The 23,291-nt window shown below is 40.5% G+C and overlaps 1 protein-coding gene across 7 annotated transcripts in view; it reads right to left on the bottom strand.

The window, feature by feature from the left end:
- The window catches only part of Invs (inversin), a 152,845-nt gene that overhangs the window by 78,039 nt on the left and 51,515 nt on the right, over nt 1-23,291 (bottom strand). The window lies entirely within an intron of this gene.

The following is a 23,291-nucleotide window of genomic DNA, read 5'->3' as shown; positions in this document are numbered from 1 at the left end:
CAACTCTAGCATTTCTGAGTGAAAGGATATCACAGTTCCTACGTCAAATTTCCCTAAAGCCCTTTGTGTACCAATTGGCAATAGAGTAATAAACATTTCAGGTATCTACTCAAAATTTTAGTTATTGGAAAATTATTTTAAATTTGAAAAACATGGTGGTGGGGGGAACATTCCAGCCTAGAACAAGCTTTGTTAGTATGTCAGTGCACTCACCTCCAGTTTTTTTCTTTAGCTCTTTGCCTAAAATGAATGGTGCTTTTATAGCTCTTAATTAAACTACACACTATACTTTAGACCTGGAATAAACAGGGTTTTCTTTTATTTTGTATTATTGTGGTGTTAGGGATCATATCTAAAAGTTTGTGTGTGCTAGGAAACTTACTCTTCCCCTGAGCTAAATTCAGCCTCAAGCAGTTATTTTAAAAATAGAGCTAGACCTAGTCTCCACCCCACCCCCATTCCCCTGTACATATGTAGCAGATGTGCAGCTTGGTCCTGCTCCCTAACTGGGCTATCTTGTCTGGCCTCGGTGGGAGAGTATATACTAGTCCTACAGTGAGTATGTACTAGTCCTACAGTGACTTGAGATACCAGGGTGGGTTTATACCCAGGGGAGGGGGGGAAGGGAAGTGACCCCCTTCTCAGAGGTTAGGGGAAGCAGGAGATGGGGAGAGAGACCTGGGAGGGGGACTGGGAAGTGGTTTTGATTGGGATGTAAAGAGAATAAATTAATACACTAATGAAAATAAAAATAACTTCTTCCAGTGGCAACTGTACAATAATGGGTTCAGGTGGCACGAGCAGAGCGGCTAACATCAGTGGCAATGTCTAATGACTCGGGGTTTGACACTTTCAAACCTGCTCTCCGCGAGACATTTACTAATCACAAAAATGAAGATAATGACTTTATACTGTGCAGCAGATGTCATTTGTTGCTAAGGGTTTGAATGAACATCTCCAATACTGGGAAGAGCCAACTCACCGGGTTGTTATAGTGCACTGGAGAGATGACTTAGTGGTGATGGTTCACCACTGCCTGTAACTCCAGCTCCAGGAAAGCCAAAGCTCACTTCTGGCCTCTGCAGGCACCAGGAACATGTGTGATGCACACAGATACACACAAGCAAGCACTCATATGGTCATTTAAAATAGTCACTCTAAGCTTGGCAGTGGTGGCACACACCTTCAATGCCAGCATCAGGGAGGCAAAGGCAGGTGGATCTCTGAGTTTGAGGCTAGCCTTGTTTTTAGAGTGAGTTCCAGGATAGCAAGAGCTACATATAAAAACTATCTCATCCCCACCCCAAAAGGCACTCCTAACATCCTCCCTATAACTTCATAACCTGAATCAATTATGAGAAAACAACAGACAAATCAAAATGAAAGATAGGCTACAATTTAAGTGGCCTATGATATGAGATAATTTGTGTTATGAAGTATACACACATGCCAAAGACCAAGTTACTATTGTAGATTAATTAATGCAGAAGAAAATGACTTCAGAAATTCCAGCATCCTATTCTGACTCTTCCTTTGCGTAGATAACATTATTGAGACAGCTGGGGAAATTCAAACAAGCTTTTGAGACTCTTAGTGTGGTTATGTAAGAGGATGCTCTAGTCTGGGGGGAGAATGCAATGAACACTTGGGGCGAAGGACAATTGCACTTGCATTTGACTCACACGGCCCAGAATTCAATGTTCTCGTGCTCACATTCTCGGAGAGAAAAGGATGAGGCACCATGGTAAGATGTGCACACTTGAGGAAGTGAGAGGACACAGACTATTTGTAACGGTTTTTGTAACTTTTCAATAATTCTGAAATTATGGCAAAATATAAAATTAAAAGAAAAATTTGGGGGCTGGAGGGATGGCTCAGTGGTTAAGAGTACTGGCTTCTCTTCCAGGGAAACTACATGGTGGCTCACAACCACCATGTAATGGGATCCAATGCCCTCTTCTGGTGTCTGACGACAGCAACAATATGTATATACATGTATATAAATATAAAATAAGTAAATCTTTAAAAAGAAAAGATACTTTTTGTCATAAAATCTCACCCATTAAAATTCTTTTCAAATATAAAGAAATATCCAAAAGAGGAAACAGCGGTCGGTCTGGATCTCACTGATCCAAGGAGCAATGGCTTCCCTTCTGCAGTTCTCCCTCCGGCCCTGGAAAGGACTGGTTTCTTTCCAGACTGCACTTAAATTTCAAAATGCTTTATTGTTACGCCTTAGTTAAGATTCTTACAGAAATCCTTTTGTGAGAACCAGAATCATCATTAGTTCAAACTGATTAAGCTATGTCCTTACTAGAAAAGGGTATTATGTAAGGATGTGCTGGGGCACTGAGTAACTGGCTGCCCATGTCTTAAGAACTGCAGTTCTGTTTCTTGTTCAATGAGAAGCTTGTGGAAGATGCTATCAAGATTCTCTTCTACCCTTACAATGTAACAACTGTAACACAATCTAGCCTCACAAAAATATGCAGAATCTATATATAGTGTGCAGCATAGTGTGCCATATACATCTGGAAACAGGTGTGTATGTTAGTATGAGTATGAGTTACAAAGTGAGTAACTGTGCTATAGACGAAGGTTAAATATTACATATAAGGAGTTTATAAAATATAGTTTATAATTGGAGTTAGATATTACTGGTGATTTGGGATAGAAAATGACATAAAACTAATTGTTCATTATATTAGAATAGATTACAGTTGAAAGTCAATAGATGTCACCCTTTTATAGGAACTTAAGATATTTACTACAAATTTTATTTCAATATTATACTTTCTTCAAGTATAATTCACTTTAGTCTTATCAATAACCAATTTAACAGACTGTTTACAGACAGATGGAGAGACAAATGACAAATTAGTACTACCCAGGTTTGTGGCATGGACATAAAAAGTGAATTTATTTTTCAAATACCTTTTATAGCCATAGTCTTGCAAGTAGAAGACATCTTATCTGGTTTGCTATTGATCCAAATGACAAGGCTGAGCATCAGATTAAGGATATGTCAGAAACCTGAGAGAAGGCTACCACAGACACGGCAGGATGGTGGCTTCTTTCAGAATGATCTATTAAGGCTCCCATGTTTACAAAGGCAGCTGGAAAAGCACAGTGCAATATACTGGGTTGTATCAAGCAGTCAGCAGCGCGGCCATAAAGTGTGGGACGCTGATGTGATTCCCTACACACCCATCAGGATACATGTTTACTTCCAGCAGTAAAAGCTATGTGCAGATTTTTGAAGATAAACACAAAATATGTGTTTATCTGCCCCAGCCCACACCCTTTTCCTATTGTCACCATTTCTTTGTGGACAAATGATAGCAGTCCTAAGAGATGGTGTCTGTCGTAAGACAATGGGTGACACTATCTAATTTAAGCTCCCTGTCAGCTCGAAAGGTCGAGTGCAATTCAAGATATTCATCCCAAGATCTTCTCTGGTGATACCAAAATATGAGTTAGCTTAGTATGGTAATGATTTTTTTAATGCTGAAACAGAGTCCTTTAAAATTCCCAGATGCTCCTTATACACAATACAGCATTTGATGGAAATGGAAGGTTTTAAGGACAAATACACTAAAAAGCAAAAAAAGTAACAAAACCAAAAGTACTCTGCACAGAGTTGGGGAGTCATTTTGTGATTGCCTTGGGATTAGCACTCTTTACAGAAGATCCGTTGCTTTCCAGACTAGAATGAATTGAAGAATTTCATGAGAATCATGGGAATAGAAAAGAAACTTCAGAAAATTCCCCCTTCAGCCACCCACCCTTCTCAAAAAAAAATTTTTTTTTTTGGTTCTTTTTTTCGGAGCTGGGGACCGAACCCAGGGCCTTGCGCTTCCTAGGTAAGTGCTCTACCACTGAGCTAAATCCCCAGCCCCCCTTCTCAAAATTTTAACCCAGAATTGCTACTGTCTAAAGGAAATACAGGGACAAAGAATGGAGTAGAGACTGTAGGAAAGGCCATCCACAGACTGCCCCACCTGGGGACCCATCCCATATGCAGCCACCAAACCCAGTTACTACTGCTGATGCCAAGAAGTGCTTGCTGACAGGAGCCTGACATGGATGTCTGCTAAGAGGCTCTGCCAGGGCCTTACCCATACAGATGACCATTGGGCTGAACATGGGAACCCCAATGGAGGAGTTAGAGAAAGGACTGAAGGAGCTGAAGGGGTTTGCAACCCCACAGGAAGAACAACAATATCAACCAACCAGACCCCTCAGAGCTCCCAGGGACTAAACCACCAACCAAAGAGAACACATGCAGGGACCCATGGCTCCAGCTGCATATGTAGCAAAGGATGGCATTGTCTGGCATCAATGGAAGTATGGTCCTGTGAAGGCTCGAGTCCCCAGTGTAGGGGAATGCCTGGGCGGTGAGGTGGGAGTGGGTGGGTGAGAAGGGGAGCACCCTCATAGAAGCAGGGGCAGAGGGATGGCAGAGGGGAATTCTGAAGGGGAAACCAGAATGTCTGCTGATAGGCTTAGGCTTTTTTTTTTAATCCAAGGTATACTAAAAAAAAAAAAAAATCAAGACACAAACATCTGACACTGATATAGGGCAACAACCTAAGACTATTGTAGTTTACAACATCAGTAAAAATTCCATTTTAACTTTGCTTATAGGTCAGCATATGCTTTTGTTTCTACAGAAACAAAACATGCCTTGACCTACCATCAGCTTTTAGTGGTGAACATGAGTGTAACTACATTGCCATTAAACTTTATGGCCATAATCATATTCAGGGGTCTGGATTTGAATCCTGACTCCAACTCCTTATGAAACATGGATATATGATTCAATTTGCCTAACAGTTGTTAAGTACCTAGTTTGTTGAAGGCATTGGCTTTAGAAGTGATAAGCAAGGAGAATTTAGGGTCAGTTCCCTCGATTATGGTGAGTAGTCTAAATAAGATGTAGAAACTAGTACTTGCTAAGTGGTTTACAGAGACCAGTTCCTGAATGGTATTCGTTGATGCTGGAATCAATGAATTATGAGAAATCGTGAAGAGCCTCTACATGTCCCATGAATGTGCCATGTGCTCAAGTACATTCTCCACATGTACTTGAGCACAGGACTCAGTTTTCCCACATTTTATGGGACTGGTCTGCCACGTGTGCTGTGCACACACAAGCATTTGTGTGGGTGAATTAACTGTGAATGCTCTGGTGCTGTGTGGAGGTTAGAGAGCAGCCTTGGGCGAGTCTCTCCTTTGTGTAAGACAGGGTTTCTTGTTTTCCACTGTGTGCACAAGCTAATTGGCCCAGGAACCGTGAGCAATCTTGCCTCCATCTCCCACGTCCCGGTGCAGTGCTGGGATTACAGATACGCGTGATCCTCCTAGCTCTTACTGGGATCTAGGGACTAGAACTTCAGTTCCCCGTGCTTGTGTGCTAAGAGCTTTTCCCCTCTGAGCCATCGCCCCATCCTGGGAGGGCTATGCTAGAGAAGTTTTGGGAAATGCTCTACTGAATGATGATTGAGGGCCTTTACAATTTCATAGTTTTCTGTTTTACTAAAAAACACTCTTCTGAATCCTAAGCCTCATTAGCTTGGATAAAATAAACTTGAGAAAATATGGTTGAGAAAAAAAACTTTAAAAAAATCTCAGGAAAAAGTTATTTAAGGCTATTCATATAGTTACTAACAACAAATGAAGTTTACCAAGAAAGCACGCCAGCAAATGTCCCAGGAAGACAAGATGACAGGGGATACCTGACAGTCTTCCAAGTGACATCTCCTTCCAACTTACTTTACCAAAATTAGAAACATGTTTTGTAATGGTTAACCATATGCTACTGATGCTAAACACCAAATGTATGTTGGACTGTATGCCATTGTACCTTAGGAGATGTAATTGGTCTATAGCTACTGAGAGGCGTCTGTCTTACAGCCTCCAACATACCTTGCGCCCATCTTCTACAAGCCCATAATATTACTTTTTTTTTGCCCACCACTAAGTCAAATTCCCTGTCATACCTTAACTCTCCTCTGCCACAGACAAGAGCTATCGCTCTGGTTCGAATCAGCTGGCAGTAAACAGGGCTGTAAGACTCAGAGCTTCATGTGCAGTCAGGCACATCTGGGAGGGTTTCTGATAGCTCACCGTAAATCCAGTTAGTCCAAGGAGACTAAATTTATGAATGATTCTGCTTAGTGACAGAGCCAAGTTCAAGAGTGACTTTGCTCACCATTCTCTGTGGAACATACAGTGGGAGGAACAAAGCATTGAAGTACAGCAACTTCAATTGAACACAAAACGAGAATACGAGTTTATGAGGAACGCTGTGTGGCCCTGGAAGGTTTAATGTATAAACAAGTGAGACGTGGAAGGAGAAAGTAAAGAGGAAAAGAAGGAAAAGAGACATTAGGTCAGCATCACTTGAGAGGAAACAAATGGAACAACTGGAATTCCAATTTATAATTGTTTTCTGTGGTCAGTGCCCCCACGGTATCTAAGAGATGCCAGTCCATCTATACCTTCAAATTTTATTTATTCTAATCCATTCCCTATGCATGAAACCCAGTGCCCCACTCACATTCCTTCTCAATTTGAACACTTTTGAAATTCTAATTCCTTCCTCCACTAGGCAGCTTTAAATAGGAAAGAGAAGTCCTGTAGGTATCTTGGACAGGAAAATCTTGATTCCGGGAATTATGTGCCTGTGAAAGTAGGTTTCAAGGAATGACCCCCATGAATAGTGGGAGAGATTGTGACTATAGCCCAATTCACATCTGTAGCTGCATCAGGAAGTCAAAATACAAAATACAAGGTTCATGGTAGTAGAAACTAGAGTATTATCGCTGAAGATTACACCTATCCCTTTGTTTGCTTGTTTGTCTGTTTTTTAATAAAGGGTCTCACTCTATAGCTCTGGTTGGCCTGAACTCCATATACAGAGCAAGCTGGCCTGGAACATACAGAGTTCTGCCTGTCTCTGGAGTGCTGGGATTAAAGGCATGCAGCACCTCACTCAGCTTACAAACAATGCCTTTGGACCTGAGAGGGACCAGATTGTAGTATACTCAACAAGCTGACACTGGCCTGTAATTTATGCTTTGTTCACTATATACCCATCCTCCTTAGCACAGCACGCCATTTCTTGTAAGTCTTCTAACCAAACCTAACTCAATCCTTCTGGATAAGAGTTTAAAGCATGGATACATTGCTAATTATAGTTAATGCTTCTGTGAAGAGTCTGCCATTCGAGCTGAAGGGAAAGGAGTGTTTTTCCCAATACTTCTGAGGTAATTCTCGTTTTCATCCTATATCGTATTGTGAGATGGATTTAAAACTTATTATGCAAATTTATGCTGGCAATTAACAAGTAGTTGAGGATTGTTTTTTTCTTTTGCATATGGTGAGGAAAATGATAGAAGGAATAGCTGGGATATGTTTCTGGTGTCTCTGAAGTTATTCTTAAAGCTTGGCCTAAGGTAAGTTTGCTTTGTTCTTATTCTTGTTTGCAGCCGGTCTTTCATATTGCTTCAACATGTACAGTAACCGAAATACCTTTTCAGGAATGTCCATATGCAAAGTGTATTTGGAAGGTGCTGGAAACAGCACCTCTCTTTAGCTTAGAGGGCAGACCAGAAGAAGTATAATATCTCACTTGGGGCAGAGAGTCCTGATTTGCTCACAGCTCTTCTGTTATATTGTGGTTTTCTAAGCTTGAGTCTCCTTAGCTGTGACACAGGCATCTTGGCTATGCAGCTTTACCTGGACCTGCTTCCATATTGCCTTTGGCACCCGGAGTCAGGAAGGTCCAATGCATACAGGCTCATTCTGCCTGTCGGGACCCCAGTAATGAACTAAGTCAGTTTGGGTTTGTAGTCTCCCTAAAGCTGACTCTAGGTGACAAACCGATACAGAGGCTGCAACAGTTTGGCTGAGGTATTATCTTTTGAGAAGGTATTCACCAATTATCTGCTGTTAAAAGATTACCAGTGAATAATATCTGGCTTCGCTGTGAAGAACGGTTTAAAGAGAAGAAAGGTTTACATCGGGAAGACTGCTGGGCTGCGTCATTTGATTAGGTCATGGATATGATAGATGGGAGTAAGACAAGAGGTAGACACTTCCCCCACCCCCAAGAACCAGATAAAGAGAGAGAAATTTCTGAAACTACAAGAAATCTGCAACCAACCAAATTAAACACTCAAACTAAAAAATAAGATTTGAGACTTCAGGTACTGCCCAAGACATAGGTATAGAGACTTTAGTCCTGTATAGTCACAAGGGTTATTGCACATCTCAGGCTTTTCATCAAAATCAAGACATGTATAGAAACCTGAGTTCCATATAGTCGGAGGGCTTGGTGCACACCTCAGGCCTCCATGGACAGCTCAGAGATATGCATTGATGTATAGGCTACAGATTAAAGTATGCATCAGCCTAAGAGATTCATATAAAGACTAAGATAAAAAGTGAAATAGCCTAAGTTCAATGTGATTAGTCAGTTTAAACTTCTTTGCAAAACAAGGTAACAAAACCAAGAGTCTCTAACAGGTGTCATCCACGATTATTGGTAAATAATCAGAATTACAAATGAAAAGAAACAAAAATGAGACTCAAAGTAAAGAGAAAAAATACAAATGAGTATCAGTATGAATTAAATGTTAGCAGTATTACAAGGGGATACATAATGGATACGCTCAATGACTTAAGAAGAAAGATGGTCAAAGCTGCAATTCAGAGAGAGAACATGCAGAAGATTCCTGCAATTCCCTAGTCAGCCAGGTTAGCCTAGTTGGTGATTTCCAGGCCAGTAAGAAGAAACTTGTCTTTAAGACAGAAGTGAATAGTGTCTAAAGAATGACACCTAAGGAATGACCAGGCTGTCCTGTGGTCTCCACACACACCTGAACACATTACACACATGCCACATTCACAAGAGAGAAGGAGAGGAAGGGAGGGAGAGGCAGGGAGGGAGAGAAAAGGGGGGAAGGGAGAGGAAGAGAGAATCAATATTTAAGTCCTAGAATTGCAAAGCTTATCATCAGAAATGTAAAAATTGCAACATGACATGAATGTAAATAGACTAAATAACAAAATATCATCCATGAATTCAATGGTATAAATAGGAATAGAGATGGGGGAGGAAAAAAAAAAGGAAAAAGTCTTAAAAATCAAGAGAACTTTAATGATCTGTAGAGTAATTCAGAAAAATCTGATATAGTGTCCCCAAAGGATAGGAGACAGTGGAACAAAGTATTTGAGGGCAAAATGACTGAAATAGAAACTTTCATATCCAGGTGTCTCGGGGAATCCCAAGAATGGTTAATATAAATAAGACTATCTCCAGGCAGTGGTAGATAGGTAAACAGCTGAAAACCACTAGAAGGAGCATCAAAGAACATGGCATATAAAGGGAGGACAGGAAGGATGATCTTTTCCTTTGGTGTGCTCCTCTTGCTTCTGGTACAAGGCATGGTCTTGTATCACAGGAGACCCTGTGACTCTCATGCCCAGTGGCTTCACTACAACCCTGGTAAAGTGCTTTCAGCTTACTGGTCCCAGACTTCTGGCTCTGCTATCTTCACCATCCAACATGGTCTGATCTCAGCTCTGTGGGGAGGGAAATCCTCTTTCACCTTGTTTCTCCCTTGGAAACAAACTCTCAGCTCAGGGCTGGTAGCGCTCCTCCCTGTGTTTGCTGCCTGTCCTATATCTTATACAGCAAGGATGTCTTAACTGACAGGCAACTTTGTTCCTGGTGGCATAAAAGGAAATGCTTTCCTCCTAAGGTAGGCAAGGGTGTCCACTTTAGCTATTTCTATTTAAAACTGAGAAGGGAAATTTTAACCTTTAGCTTTTAGCCTAGAAAAGGAGAGGAAAGGCAGGCTTAAAGACTAGAAAATGAACTAGTTTGTATCTGGAGATGACATGATTATTTACAAAGAGGTACAAAGGCTCTACAAATAATTTAAAAAATCTAAGGGAATTTAGCAAGTTTCTAGGACCAAGGATGATACAAAACATGATGAAGATACACGACAAGCACACGGAGGGAGGCCCAACACCATGTGGTCTTGACAGAAGTGGAGTTAAAAGTCACTGCACAGGAGTGGAATAATGGCTTGATTTAAAATGACTAAAGTGAAAAGAACTGTGTCCTGAAAGACTAGAACTCTTCATTCACTATTGGTGGACAGGTAGAATGGTACAACCACTTCATGAAATAGATGGACAGTTTCTGTAAAGTTAAAGGTTTGCCATGTGATTCGGCCATTCCATTCCTAAGCATTTACCCGGGAGAAAGGAAAGCAAAGACTGATAAGCAAATGCCCATGCCGTTACTGTAACTGACAGACCTCAGGCCTCAGCTACAAACCACCCAGTGTCTGTCAACAAGTAAACGGGTAACAATGGATACGCTACAGAGCAAGTAGTCATAACATGGAAGGATTTCAAATTAATTGTGAAAGGAACTGGACAAAAAATAGCTCAGCACGATTCCATTTACACAGCATTCCAGAAAACACAAACCACTCTGGAGGAAAAGAGAGGTCGGTGGCTGCCTGGAGAGGGACATCTGGTGGGAGGAAGAATGGAAACATTCATGAGGAAACCTTTAAAGATGATGGATATGTTCATTATTTTGATTTCAGTGATGGTTGAAAGAATTTGTATATATATTAAAATTTGTCAAATTGTACATGAAATTAATTGTATTATCGATTATAATCAAGAAATTATTAAATAACACAAAAATAGTGAATTGGTTTGTGAGACATTATGAATGTACTATGTAACAACTATAATTTAGCCTTAAAATGATACAATATATTTTTTTTTGGTGCTGGGGACTAAATTGAGACCTTATGCATGCTATTATTAGGCTTATTATTATTATTATTATTATTATTGGTGAGGTTAGGATCTCATGTAGTTCCTGCTGATCTCTAACTTGCTATGTACATGTTAATGATGTTACCCATGACCTCTTAAACTCCCTACTTCTAACAAATTCTGAGATTATAGGCAAATGCTACCATACCTACCAATGGGCACAACAACAACACTCCTCACCATAAAAGAAATATTTCTGGCCTAGGGATGGTCTCAGTGATATGGAAGGCCCTGGATTCCAACATCAATATTACAGAAGAAAACACTGCACTGCTTCCATAGGCAGTCTGGTCTGAAGTCTTAATTTGAAACTATTTTAGTGTCTCCCTGTAGTAGCATAAAAAAATAATACTGGGGTGCTAGGTATGGTGTCATATGCCTTTAATCCCAGCACCCAGGAAGCAGAGGCAGGTGGGTCTCTGTAAATTCAAGGCCAGTCTGGTATGCATACGGAATTCCAGGCCAGGCAGGGGTGCACAGGGGCGAACTCAAAAACATCAGCAAAACAAAACAACACAACAATAACAAAATGCTGGTAGAATCAGCAAAGGGTTTCAGACAAGACATACAGATGGCTATTAAGCACATGAAGAACAATTAATTTTTTAATTAAAAAGAAACAGATTAAAATAAAAGAAATACTAAATCTCAAAACACTGACAAAATCAAATACTGCTGGGCACTGAGTGCATTTGGGCTGCAAGCATACTGCTGATCGACATGGAAAGTGCAAACAGCATCACAAAGTATCCACTAAAGCTAAACATGCAGCTACCCCACCACAGAACAGGCTGATCCCAAGACAAAACACCCCTGTGTTATAGCACGGCTTTACTCTCCACACAAATGCTGTTGAGAATCCTTCTTCAGTCCTACTAGAACTATTCCCAACACTAGTGCTTTCAACACACACCTCATACAATCACCCAGAAAGTCTTAAAAATATCAGTAACTGTTTCCTACATTAGGCCAATTGGACTAAAATTCTTGGAGAACATGTGCTGGCTAGATTTATGTCAAGTTGACTCAGCTAGAGTCATTTTAGAAAAGAGAACTTCAATTAAGAAAAGACCCCCATCAAGGACCTCCACACCAAACCAGATACACTCAAACTAATAGAAGAAAAAATAGGGACGCATCTGGAACACATGGGCACTGGAAAAAATTTCCTGAACAAAACACCAATGGCTTATGCTCTAAGATCAAGAATCGACAAATGGGATCTCATAAAACTGCAAAGCTTCTGTAAGGCAAAGGACACTGTGGTTAGGACAAAATGGCAACCAACAGATTGGGAAAAGATCTTTACCAATCCTACAACAGATAGAGGCCTTATATCCAAAATATACAAAGAACTCAAGAAGTTAGACCGCAGGGAGACAAATAACCCTATTAAAAAATGGGGTTCAAAGCTAAACAAAGAATTCACAGCTGAGGAATGCCGAATGGCTGAGAAACACCTAAAGAAATGTTCAACATCTTTAGTCATAAGGGAAATGCAAATCAAAACAACCCTGAGATTTCACCTCACACCAGTGAGAATGGCTAAGATCAAAAACTCAGGTGACAGCAAATGCTGGTGAGGATGCGGAGAAAGAGGAACACTCCTCCATTGTTGGTGGGATTGCAGACTGGTACAACCATTCTGGAAATCAGTCTGGAGGTTCCTCAGAAAATTGGACATTGAACTGCCTGAGGATCCAGCTATACCTCTCTTGGGCATATACCCAAAAGATGCCCTAACATATAAAAAAGACACGTGTTCCACTATGTTCATCGCAGCCTTATTTATAATAGCCAGAAGCTGGAAAGAACCCAGATGCCCTTCAACAGAGGAATGGATACAGAAAATGTGGTACATCTACACAATGGAATATTACTCAGCTATCAAAAACAATGACTCTATGAAATTCATAGGCAAATGGAGGGAACTGGAAAATATCATCCTGAGTGAGGTAACCCAATCACAGAAAAACACACATGGTATGCACTCATTGATAAGTGGCTATTAGCCCAAATGCTTGAATTACCCTAGATGCCTAGAACAAATGAAACTCAAGACGGATGATGAAAATGTGAATGCTTCACTCTTTCTTTAAAAGGGGAACAAGAATACCCTTGGCAGGGAAGGGAGAGGCAAAGATTAAAACAGAGACAGAAGGAACACCCATTCAGAGCCTGCCCCACATGTGGCCCATACATATACAGCCACCCAATTAGACAAGATGGATGAAGCAAAGAAGTGCAGACCGACAGGAGCCGGATGTAGATCTCTCCTGAGAGACACAGCCAGAATACAGCAAATACATAGGCGAATGCCAGCAGCAAACCATTGAACTGAGAACAGGACCCCCGTTGAAGGAATCAGAGAAAGAACTGGAAGAGCTTGAAGGGGCTCGAGACCCCATATGAACAACAATGGCAACCAACCAGAGCTTCCAGGGACTAAGCCACTACCTAAAGACTATACATGGACTGACCCTGGACTCTGACCTCATAGGTAGCAATGAATAGCCCAGTAAGAGCACCAGTGGAAGGGGAAACCCTGGGTCCTGCTAAGACTGAACCCCCAGTGAACGTGATTGTTGGGGGCAGGGCAGTAATGGGGGAGGATGGGGAGGGGAACACCCATTAAGAAGGGGAGGGGGAGGGGTTGGGGATTTAGCTCAGTGGTAGAGCGCTTGCCTAGCAAGCGCAAGGCCCTGGGTTCGGTCCCCAGCTCCCGAAAAAAAGAACCAAAAAAAAAAAAAAAAAAAAAAAAAAGAAGGGGAGGGGGAGGGGTTAGGGGGATGTTGGCCCAGAAACCGGGAAAGGGAATAACATTCGAAATGTAAATAAGAAATACTCAAGTTAATTAAAAAAAAAAAAAGGGATGTTGGGAGGCATCGAGGGGGAGACTCAAAGGGTACATGTTGGAAAGATGCTATAATGGAACCCAATTTTCTGTACGTTAAATAAACAGGTTTATTTTTTTTTTAAAAAGTCCCCCACTATGATGGTGTAGGCAAGCCTGTGCTCACTGTGGGTGGTGCCACCCCTGGGATGCTGTTGCTGGCTGCTACAAAGAGCTAGACAGAGCTGCCAATGAGGTGCAAGCCAAAAAGCAGCACTTGTAAGGCTTTGTGTCAGTTCCTGTACCCGGGTTCCTGCCTTGAGCTCCTGTTCCAGTTTCTCTGGAAGATAAAGGACAAGTTGTAAGATGGAATGAACACTTAACACCTGTGCTAACACCTGAACGCGCCAGAACACAAATCATACCCAAGAGGAGTAGGTGGTAAGAAATAAACCAGAGCTAAAATCAATAAAGTAGAAACAAGGAGCAAAATACAAAGAATCAATAAAACAAAGAGTTGTGCCTTTGAGAAAAATCAACAAGATAGACAAACCTTTATCCTAACTAAATAAAAGGCAGAAACAGAATACATGAATTAACAAAATCAGTATTGAAAGGGGGTCATAACTACAGACACAGCAAATCCAGATAATCAGAAGGACATACTTTAAAAACCTGCGTTCGGGCTGGGGATTTAGCTCAGTGGTAGAGCGCTTGCCTAGCAAACGCAAGGCCCTGGGTTCGGTCCCCAGCTCCGAAAAAAAGAAAAAAAAGAGGACCCAAAAGGTAAAAACCTGCGTTCCATCAAATTGGGAAAAACCTAAAAGAGATGTATAATTTTCTTAATAGTTACCACTTAGCAAAGTTAAATCAAGACCAAATAACCATAGTCAAAGAGAAGCAGTCATTAAAAGTCTCACAACCAAAAAAAAAGCCCAGGGCCAGATGGTTTTAGTGCCGATTCTAACAGACTTTCAAAGAGGAGTTAATGCCAAAACGCCTAAGATTATTCCACAAAACAGAAATAGAAAGAACGCTGCGCAATTCACTTTATGAAGCCACTGTTATTCTGATATCCAAACCACATAAAGACTCAACAAAGAAAGATAATTATAGACCAATACCCTTAATAAACACAGATGTACAAATTTTCAATAAAATAATTGCAACCAAAATCCAAGACCCCATCAAAAGGATCATCCCCCATCATCAAGCAGGCTCCATTCCAGATATTCAGGAGTGGCTCGACAGATATAAGTGAATGTTATCCACCACATAGACAAATTGAAAGAGAAAGACCACACGAGCATCTCATAAGGTGTAGAAAAGACCTTTGACAAAATATAACACCTGCTTGACAACAGAAGTTCTGGAGAGATTAAGAATACAAGGTGTATTCCTCAATACAACAACATCAGTTTACAGCAAGCCCATAGCCAAATCAACTTAAGTTGACAGGGACTCAAAGTAATTCCATTAAAATCAGGAACAAGATCGTCCACTCTATATTTATTCAAGCTAGTACTTAAGAGTCTTAACAAGAACAAAAAGAAAACTGAAGAAGAGCAGGGAATACAAATTTGAAAAGAAGTTAAAAGTATTTTTATTTGTAAATAATAGTATAAAGAAGTGACCCCAGAAATTCAACTGGGAGATTCCTATAGCTGATAAAAACATTCAGCAAAGTAGCTGGATATAAAATAAACTAATAGAAATCAGCATCCCTCCTGTGTGAGAATGGCAAGTGGACTGAATAAGAAATCAGGGAAACAACATCTTTCACAATAACCTCAAATAATATAAAATATCTGTGGTAACTCTAACCAAGCAAGTGTAAGACTTGTATGATTAAAACCTTCGAGTCTTAGAAGAAAGAAGTTGAAGAATACATCACAAGATGGAAAGATCTCCCATGCTCACGGATTGGTAGTATTAACATAGTAAAAATGACCATCCTACCAGAAGCAATATACAGATTAAATGCAATCGACATTAAAATTCCTACACAATTCTTCACAGATCTTAAAATAAGTTTCAGCTTCATATGAAAACCCTCAAAACAATTCTGAATAATAAAAGAATTGCTAGAGTTCTCACCATTCCTGATTTCAAGCTGTACTACAAAGCTATACTGATAAAAACTGCATGGTATTGACATAAAAACAGACATGCTGATCAGTGGAATTGAAGACTCAGACATGAATCCATACACCTATGGACACTTGATTTTTCATAAAGAAGCCAAAAATACACACTGGAAAAAACAGCATCTTCAACCAATGGTGCTGGTCTAACTGGATGTCTGCAGTTAGAAAAAGGCAAATAAATGAATTATTTATCACCCTGAACAAAAGTCCAGGCCAAGTGGATCAAAGACCTCAGCTAAAACCGGATGCCTGAACCTGATACAAGTGAGAGTGAGGAATAGCTTTAAACGCTGACACAGGAGACAATCAAGTGGAAACTCCTGGTTTCTTTAGAAAGTCAGTTATATCAAATGGTGCTTTGCTGGGGCGCACAGGTGAAAGGATGTTTTGCTAAAGCAGACACATGAAAGGACATGTGGCGTTTAGAAGGAATGTGAATATGACCCCACTGACAGTAGGAGCTCAAGCAAGTTTGTCTTGTTCTACCTTGATACTCTTCAGCTGATTACATCCATGTATTGGTTCTCCTTACATTGAGTTGCTAAGCTTTGCTTTTGGTGACATCATAGAAACTCGACAAAGAGCTTCTCATCAGGGTCCTGTGGCTTCTTGCAGAGAAGACTCAGGCTGCTTGGTGAACTTTGTGGTTTCTTCTGGACTGAATTGCAGCTGCTGATTCATGTTTGGTGTTTGCTAGTGGACTGAACTGAGAACAATGAAGATTGGAATCACCCCAAAGAACTATTTCTAAGTAGGTCTACTTCCCTAATAACCTTTCTTTTCCATTGTCTCTGGTGGGTTCTGGGCTAGAGGTAAGGTTGAACCCTTATTAAACTAGTCTGTAAGAAATATATGTCTATGAGACAACTTTCTGAACAGATCACCAATAGTACAGGCACCAAGATCAACATTTACTAAATAGGATATCATAAAACTGAAACACTTTTGTAAGGCAAAGGACACCATCAATAGGACAAAACAGTAGTCTACAGAATGCGAAAAGATTTTTTTTTTTAGCAATTCCACAGTTGATAGAGAACAAATATACAAAATATATAAGTAAATCCAAAAACTAGATGTTAAAAACCCCCGAATAATACAATTTAAAGATGAGGTACAGATCTAAAGAGAGAATTCTCAATAGAGGAAACTCAAGTGGCCAATAAATAAATGCTCAACCTCCTTAGCCATCAGGGAAATACAAATCAAAACCGAGATTCCATCTCATACCTAACAGAATAGCTAAGCTAAGAATCAAAGTGACAGCTCATTCTGGTGAAATGTGGAGCCAGGGGCCTGCCCCTCCACTGTTGGTGTGAGTGCAAACGTGTACAGACACTATAGAAATCAATAGGAGGTTCCTTAGATACCTTGGGAATTGATCTACCTCCAGATCCAGCTACACCACTCTTGGGCATACACCCAAAGGACATACCATCCCTCCAGAAGGACACTCACTCAACTATGTTCATCACAGCTTTATTTGTAATAGCCAGAAACTGGAAACAACCTAGATGTCACTCAACAGAACAATGTATAAATAAAATGTATTCTTACACAATTGAATATTACCCACCTATTAAGAAATGACATTTGAATTTTTCAGGCAAATGGACAGAACATAAAAAAAATTATTCTGAGGGAGGTAACCCAGACCAAGAATGATAAATATGGCATGTATTCACTTATAAGGGGACATCAGCCATCAAGTAAATGATAACCAAACTATAACCTGTTGACCCAGATGGTTAAATAAAGAGGGGGGATCTAGAGAGTTACGTGGATCTCTCTGTGAGGGGGAAATAGAATACATTTTTATGGGTTGACTGGAGGCAGGTGGGGGCAGGAGAAATGGGGAAGGAGATCAGGCAGGGGAAGGGATCAGGTGTGGGGGCAGATGGAGTGGAGGGTGAAAGTGCAGGGAAAAACAGTTGGAATTAGAGGGTGTTTGGTGGGGGGTGGAAACAGAGTTCAGAGGAATCTTCCTGGAATGTGTGATGGTGGTCCTAAGCATATTGAGTCTCAACTGGCCATCTCTTGTAGCCAGTCAAGACTTCTAGCAGCAGAATTGGGTCACATTCAATTGAGCTGATGGGCAAGGGGTCCCATGGAAATTCCCACACAGCCTAGGCTGCTGCTGAGATGAACGGTTGCTCTTCACAGACAGGTAGGAGCACTGCTGGGGACAACACCCACACAACCCATCGAACATAGAGAATTCAAGCTTCTAGTGCCTTCATGGAGTCTTCCTCACGGATACTCTACAGGCTACTGAAAGAGAAACATGGATACCAAACAAGCCAAAAGCCTTTCAACCTAGATTCTATCTGCCTACAAAATACACAAGGGAAATGGCAGCACATAACTTGTGGGAGTAGCTAATCAATATGTGGTTTGACAAAGGCCCACTCCACAAAAAGGAACCCACATCTGACACTGCTTGGGTCACCAGGAACCAGAGACTAGATAGCCCAGGGATCAGAGATCTAGCATACAATCAATTTCTATGGGTCTAAAAGGAAGGAAGGAAGGAAAGAAGGAAGGAAGGAAGGGAAGGAGGGAGGGAGAAAGAGAGAAAGAAAAGAAAAAGAAAAAGCAATAACATGACTCCTAGTGATACTCTGCTGTACTCATAGATCAGTGCCCTGTCCAGTCCTCATCAGAGGCTTCCTCCAGCAGCAGACGGGAACAGATGCAGAGACCCACAGCAGACACTATGTGGAGAGAGTCTTGATCTCAGGGAAGCCCATCAAAGAGGAGGAATAGAGACTGTAAGAGTCAGAGGGGATGGAGGACAGCGGGAGAACAAGAGCCTGTGAGTCAAGTAGGTGAGGCACATCGGAGTGCACAGAAGCAGCAAGCACAGGCCTGCATGGGTCTTCCAGGAGCTCTGCACATGTTTTATGGCTTGGCTTAATATTTTATGAGACTCCTGACTGTGAGAACAGACGAGTAAGCTCTGCCTCCTCTGCCTCCTGGAACTCCTTTCCTCCTGCTGGGTTACCGTGGCTAACTTCTATATAATCTTAAGTCTCTGACTCTGGAAGCCTAGAGCTGTAATTCCTTAATTTTCAATACCCAGGGTTGTACATATGGTACTAGCTTCCAAAGTCTATGATTATTATAGATTTCTTATCAGGGATATAAGTCTATGATGTCGAGTATTTGGAGTCATAAGTCTGTGGCTTTGGATGTCCGAATCTATGACTCTCTGATTCTCAGGGCCAAGAGCTAAAAGTAGCTAGCCTGAAGTGCATTTGTAACGGTTATTCTCCATTGTGTCTCTCTTACACAGATACTTTCCAAAAGCTTTTCCTAACCTCTCTCCTAGTCCAGCAAGGTATGGGATGTCTGTGTATGCTTGTTTTGTTTTCTAATATTTCTGGTATTTCCTCTCTGGTATGTAATTCCTCTCTGAGGTTATTGTCTTATTTTTACTTTTTATATTTCTATATTAAAGTGGTCGAAGAACATCATTAAAAACAATGCATTTCACTATAACATGCATATGACCCTCTATCAGTCTGTTATCCATCCATCCATCCATCCATCCATCCATCCATCCATCCATCCATCCATCCTTGCTCTTACTCACCACTCCTTACTGGAGTCCTTCCTTACAGTGTCATCTTTCTGCTTTTATGTAGAATATATACCTTTACCATCTGGCTTCTTCCTCTCCCTCCCTTTATACTGTTCTCCTCTCTCTGTTTGCTCTCTACCCCCAGCCCCTCATTCCTTACTTCTTCCAGGTCTATGTTTCTCTCTTTCTAGCGTGTGTTAGAAGACGGGAGCTCTCAGCTTCCTGTTTCTGCTGCCATGCCTGCTGTTTGCTGCCAGGCTTCCACACCACGAGGACTCATATTGCTCTAGGGTTGTACTTCCAAATAAATTCTTCTTTAAGTTGCCTTGGCCATGGTGTTTTACTAGAGCAAAAAACTTTTAAATAACTATGACAGCAGTCTCTGTGTATTATACATATTAATCTCCTGGTGGATGTATGACAATGATTTTATCCCCTTTCCCCAGTGTCTCTTCGACGTGTTTACTGTTTCCTTAGACTTGAATATTTTGAACTCATCAGTGTATTTGTCAAGTTCTCCTATTTTCTACACCATTGGAGTCCTTTTCAGAAAGTCCTTGCCTGTGCTTCTATGTTGACACTTTCCTCCAATGTTTTCCTTAATAGATTCAGAAATGCAGGTCTTATATTAAGGATTTGATTCAATTTGAGTTGATTTTTTGCAGAGTGAGAGAAATCAATCTACTTCTATTCTTCTACATGCAGTTCTTCACTCTTCTGATCATTGTTGAAAAGGCTGTCTCTTCTCCAACTATGCTTTTTCCCCTGCTTTGTCAAAAAATAAGGTGGATATAGTTACAGGGACTTACATTTAATTTCTCTCTTCTAACCCCCGGTCTGTCTCTCCTGTTTCTGTGCCAGCATCATGCTTTGGTTTTTGCTGGATCTGTAGTTTAACTTGACATCAGCTCCTGTGATCCCTCCTGTGTTGTTACTTGATCAAGATTAACTTGGCCATTTGACACTTTTTATGTTTTCATAGAAAATCAGGTTTATTTTCTGTTTTTATGAAAAAAACCTTTTGGCTACCTATGTGAATACATTGGATTTACAGGCTGCTTCCAGTAGAATTATTGCCAAGAAGCAATACAGTCGTTAGGATTCGCATTGCTATAGGGAGTATGCCATTCCCTCTGCTCCTCCTGGATTGTTTCTTTACCTCACATTTACTGACATCAAAGTATGGAGCTTCTATGTGGGCTTTTTTTTTTTTTTCGGAGCTGGGGACCGCTATGTGGGCTTTTTATTGTATTTGTCTTATTGGAGTTCACTGAACTTTTGTAACTTTAAATTGATGTATTTTGCTAAGTTTGGGCATTTTTTGGTTATAATTTTCTTAGTTTTCTGTTTCAAAATCTCCAGCCTAGGAATCCAGTTTTAGATAAAACAGGTCTTTCACTGTTGCCTCACAAATCACAGAGACTTATTTTTTAGCCTCACTCCATTCCTCTTTTGCTTTCCAGTTGGATAATTTTCATGGATTTATGTTTGAAGTTCCCTTAGATTGGATACTTTCTTTTGATTTATCTCTTACCTTTACTGACTCTTGTTATCTCACATCTGCGTATAAAAAACACTTTCAGTGAAACGATTTTGAACACTGTAGTTTTAGTTCTAGACTATGTCATCCTTTTATGCTCTGTATTTCTGAAGACATCCTATTTGCTCAGTATCTGCACATTTTTCTATGTATCCTTGAACAAAGTTAAGAGAATCATTTTATTTGGAACAACACTGATGTTTTTTCCCTACTGTTGCACTTTCTCTTGAACAGGGACCACAGTTTCCTGTTTGACAAGATCTATAATACATTTTAAAACTACATTGACCATTAAAATAATATTGCAGAGACAGTAGACTCCGTTAGGCTACATTGAAGAGTAGTAAGCTTTTGTTTTAACAGATAGCTAACTCCTTGCACCTAAACTCCAAACTCTTGTTTTTCTTGCATAGGCGGGTAGAACTAACATCCCTCAGGAGGGCTGGGGAATGGTTCAACAGCTAAAACTGTGCATACGCCTCTACTGCACAAGACCCGAGTTGGGGAGAACAATCAGGTTTTCATGTTTGCAAGATAAACACTTTATTAGCCCAGTATCGCCTCAGCTTAAGTGAGTGAGAGTTAAAAATACATCTCCAAAACTGAAAATTAGGAAAGGAGATGCAAGAGTATTAACTATCAAACCGGACGCAGAGCTGATTCCGATAGCTCTGACAAGACGCCATTCATTGTTCCACTCCTCACAGACATTCACTTAGTACCTGTTTTGAGAAAGGCATTTTACAGGAATATAGAGATAAATATGATGGGTCCTATATTTGAAAAACTCACAGAAAGGTGTCTACCGGTTCAAGAATGATAATACAGGAGAACAGGGGTCAGATTATGAATAGGAGTCCAGTGGCATTCTTAGAATTGCTAGTGAATGTCATGCTTAACACTTCTTAATTTTAACTTCAAAGTGGTGGGTTCAACCTTTCTGAATAAACTTATACACTTTCAAAGATCACTCCATCTTGTGAACAAAGTTAGGCCTCTTTAGATTACATGCCCCTTAACAGAATCAAAGTTTATATAAAGTAATCTCAAATCCATTAAGTTTACTTTATTCCCCATAGGACTGAAGTATAATCACAAAGTTGAAGAAATAGACACCTGTAACATTTCAGATTTAAAACCTGCCTAAAGCACTCGGAGAGCACGGAGCCTCAGTGTGCACCCAGGTATCGTACCTGCTTTTGAATGTGCAAAGAGATTTTTGTTAGGACATTTCCATGTATGTAACTATAATGTCCTTTGATCACAGTGATCACTTGCTATCCTTTCTCACTCCCCTCATCCCCCACCTCCCGTTCCTATCCTGATACTCCATTTGCTTTCATTTTCTATCACCCACATTCCACATGAGAGAAGACACCCAAGTCTTCATGTTGAATAAAGTGTGTGTGTGTGTGTGTGTGTGTGTGTGTGTGTGCGCGCGCGCGCGCGTGTCACATTTTGTTTAGCTATCATCCAGGGCACCTAGGGGGAATCTATGAACTGGCTATTGTAACCAGTGCAGAAACAAGCATGGCGTTGTAGTGTGCAGGTTACTGCTATAGTTAGATGACACTGTACATATAAGTTTCTGACTTCCAGTGGTCCAAACCTTTTGCCATCATTCTAGATGGTAAACATTAGGGAAGAAGATTCATGGAGATGGTTACATATGTATGTATGGTTAGGCCAAATGTATGGATAAAGTTCAGGAATATAAGGTATTTGAACTGGGCGATGAGAAGAATAGGGGTGAATTAGCAGCAAATATTCTTCCTTTTACTCTTTAAGTTGTAAACCTAACCCTTTGATAAAATTTTCAATCCACCCATTGTTCTCAATTATTATCTGATCCCAGTTTGCTTGCCCAACATCTCATGTCTTCTGCTTATTATTCAATAATCTGTAGATATTAAACTATAAATTCTCCTTGAGAATACCCTGGAGATCCATTAGGTCTATCTGTGTATAAAGGCAGACCTTGAATCACATACGATACCACTGGTATGTCAAGCCCAGTACTGTTGGTGTGCTCTACTTGTCTAAGGGAAGGAAACAATCTGGCATTCCTCAGAAGAAGCAATTTAGCCCATTCCTGAGTCCCGATTTTTAGGATGTCTCATGTAGGAATAAATGAAAGGCTTTGCTTCATGAAGTTTCACATTTCTAAATGACTACAGATAAAAATAACTTCAAACATCCTTTGTTTATTATTAACTCATCTATCCTTTTAATGCCTCATTGTCCTAATAATGCAAAAATGCCCATCGTTTGTTAATACTGGCCATGAGACGACAATTTATAAAATCTCATTTT

Source organism: Rattus norvegicus, chromosome 5 (assembly GCF_036323735.1).
Source record: "Rattus norvegicus strain BN/NHsdMcwi chromosome 5, GRCr8, whole genome shotgun sequence".
Lineage (NCBI taxonomy): Eukaryota > Metazoa > Chordata > Mammalia > Rodentia > Muridae > Rattus > Rattus norvegicus.
The sequence above is the reverse complement of the archived record's forward strand: the minus strand, read 5'-3'. Positions and strand labels throughout refer to the sequence as shown.